Source organism: Chenopodium album, chromosome 18 (genome assembly GCF_948465745.1).
Source record: "Chenopodium album chromosome 18, dcCheAlbu1.1, whole genome shotgun sequence".
Classification (NCBI taxonomy): Eukaryota; Viridiplantae; Streptophyta; class Magnoliopsida; order Caryophyllales; family Amaranthaceae; genus Chenopodium; species Chenopodium album.
The window spans coordinates 41,059,417-41,063,109 of NC_137851.1; positions in this window are offsets into that span (position 1 = coordinate 41,059,417).

Below are 3,693 nucleotides of genomic sequence, written 5' to 3' on the forward strand. Positions count from 1 at the left end.
ATCGTACACATACGGTCAAAATTTAGTCAAATCAAACAATCATATCAGATCAGATCAAATCAGATAAGCAAAAATAAGGTGAAATAAACAAGCTCTTATTTCGTATCACATACAAGTATCAGTAAAATTGTAGGAGGAGTGGAGGGATGGTTGGTCCCTCCATCCCTCCTAGGTGTGACCTGGTTTCGACTCCTCGTCTCCTCTCCTGTCTCATATCTTACCACATATCAACAGTTTAAATGGTTATCGTAAACTGTACTCCGTTCAATTTTTTTAAAAATAATTTGGTTAATAAAAGTATCAATTTCAGTTATTGTTTACCCCAATCTAATATATATATATATAAAGGGGAGTTTTTTTCCTAGTTTTTAGAGAGCCACGTAGGATTTAATTTTTTCAGCGCGCCATGTAGGATAATAAATTTTAGTGGTAGCCAATTAAATACGAGATTATTAATTTCTTTTAGAATTAAATAATTTAAATGACACGTTGGCGAATGAAATTTCCCATTTTAAATTAATTAAATATAAAATATTATCTTTTGATATCAGGAATTTTATCTAAATATATAATAAATTTTAGCACATAAATATATATATCTAATATATATATATATATATATATATATATATATATATATATATATATATATATATAAAGGGGATTTTTTTTCCTGAGATTTTAGAGAGCCACGTAGGATTTAATTTTTTCAGAGCGCCATGTAGGATAATAGGAATTTTATTTGAATATATAATAAATTTTAGCACATAAATATATATATATATATATATATATATATATATATATATATATATATATATATATATATATAAAATTATTTTAAAAAATTCAAACAAACCGTGCATCGTATGGGCTTCATCTAGTTTGTTAAAATATCTAACATGATTTGATATTTATTGTAAACTTGATCGGTATTTACCATTATACAAAGTACTAAATAAGACATATATAAATTGGTATTACTTGTAATAAATATAAATAATTATAAATATGTATGAGTAAGTAGGGGTGACAATTCAGGTCAGCAAGTCGGGTTCGGGTCAGATTTCGGGTTATACTTAGAAACTATTAAAAAAAATAGTTTAAAACTTAATATTATTACGATACATGAAATTTTGGTCAAATTGAGTCGAATTCAGATTGTTCGGGTTCGGATCGAATTTGAGTTTCTCTTAGTAATTTCGGGTCGGATTCGGGTTGGGTTGCCACCCCTATGAGTAAGACATTTTTTTTTTTTTGAAAGAATGAGTAAGACATTTTTAAGTTCATATCAAAACACATATTTCAACCAATCAATTTTTGTTATAAATTTTATAAATCATTAATTGAACATAAAGTAAATAACCACTAGATCAAATATTATTGGATTAGAGTGAGGAGAAATAGAGAAAAAATGAAAGAGAAAGGCTAACTTGAGAAAGAAAACAGGAGCACGTGGGGTTGTGGGGGCAAAGGACAGACCACGGGTGGCTAAGTTGAGGTACTTTGATGGCATGAAAATTGCGGTTTTTATAATATTTTTTTTTTAGTTCCTTAAGTTTTTCACTCTCTCATTTGTTGTTGGTCCCTCCTTTTAGCCATTGGCCTGATTAGTCAGTTAGTTGTAACATCCTTGCCTTGGTTTTGTTCTTCCATCGTTATGACTTATGAGACTAAAGACATTAATTTACTTGTATTATAAATATTCGTAATACTTCATCCGTTCAAAAATTACGTAGAAAAAAAATTGAAAAACTAATCTCATCTCTGTACGACTTGTTTAAAACGACTTATCTTTTACTACTTTCGTTCCCGAAAGAACGATTCATTTTGCCTAATTTTAGTCCCAAAAAGAATGACTCATTTGCATTAAAACACCTACCAATTTGCAATAATATTTGTGTAAAATTAGCTTCCCCATATAAAAATTTGATTGTCTATGTAATTTTATTACTTTCTCTCTCTATTTTTTTTTACAAATTCCATGTAAATTTATATTTTCAATATACTTTTACTTCTTTTTATTTAATACCCGCGTAATCAACCCAAATGGGTTGTTCTTTCGGGGACGGAGGGAGTACATGTTTTGGGAATAAGTCAATTTTTACCCCTTATTTTCTCAAAACTGTCCTTCGACCAAATTTGTTACGTGTCACCTTCTAGTCCTAGCATTTTTAATAATTTTGAATTAAAAACAAGAAAAGAACCAGCCCCCTCCCCGTAGGCGTCATTCAAAGCGCGCTTACGTAAGCATATTGTGAATATGTTTGGCACTCTTATGAAGTGGGAATTGACATACAATTAGGGACACAATTAGGGACAAAGTAAAGTAATGAGCCGCCAAAAAGTTTTGTAAGGAACTTGAAACCGTTCATGGATCATTATAAGGCAGCCACGATTAAGGGATAACAAAGGCAACAACGATTGACCCGTAAAGGTTACATCCCATTCATAATCCATGAGATTACTAACTCCATATGGTTCGAAACCACGAAAGGAGGATCGGTGATGATGGTACGAAGTGAGTCACAGAGTTACATTTGCCCGTATTGGCCTCTACTCGATTCTTATTGTGAAAAGTAATTCCTGCGATTTCAAAGGTATACAAACAAATATTCAATTTGCTCCAAACTAGTATTAGGCTAAATTGGTTGAATGTTATGCAACATATAATTCTAAATATTATGACCACTTGATTAAACAACAAGATTAAAAAGGAACCTAAACCGGTCATCCAAATTATCTTATTAATCATGATTTTCAGTTATATATTCCCTTTAATTATGCAATATGGTAATCAATAAATATAGTAGAATCAACATTAATATTTGAAGCAATTTAACCATAATAACGATTAATACATGACAAACATAATAAAAATCGTCAAAAATATAATAATCTATATACTATTTTAAAACAGGAACATTTACAAGAAATTTAGAGTGCCACGTGGCTTTTTCCCTAAAAATTCTATTTCTTAAAAAAAAAATTTTAAGTCATTTTTTAAAAAAGACATAACTACCTTTTTCATTTTTTTTTTTGAGGGAGTTCCTTTTTTATAGTAGTAGTGCATAGTATCGATTTCCAATTTCCATTCCAAACAAAAAACCTCATTTTCTAATTTGGAAATCTCTTTCTTTCCCTCTTGCTTCTTCCCCTCTTCTTTCTCTTCAATAATTCTATAATTTCGATCAAACCACGTGATAAATTTTAAATTATTATTCGTTGCAAAGTGGCTAAGATGTCTCCTTAGTATCATAAAGTACTTGCGACAAAGTTCCTATTCAATTTATTTGTCAAGATAAAGGTTAATTCCTTTGCTGTCGTTGTTATATGCTTTCTCAAATTGCAATTTTAGGTACTAATTACATGGTTGAATTAAACAAATTTGTTGGTTTAAGTTTGGGTCTTTAAAATATACTTCGTATGATTGACAAATGTATTGTTGCATTGAAGATTTAATTTGTGGTCATCACTTAGTGTACTCATACTTTTTTAATGGATAATTATGCATGCAGTATTAATCATACTTAGTGTACTCATACTTTTTTAATGGATAATTATATTTTATGCTAAAATAGATTCTTTCATTCAAGTATTTTACATACCGCTGTTGAAAGTTCCATATTTTAAAAGTTTTGGTTCACTTATCAATTAATTTATATTGTAATTTAAAATGTAATCAATTATCAT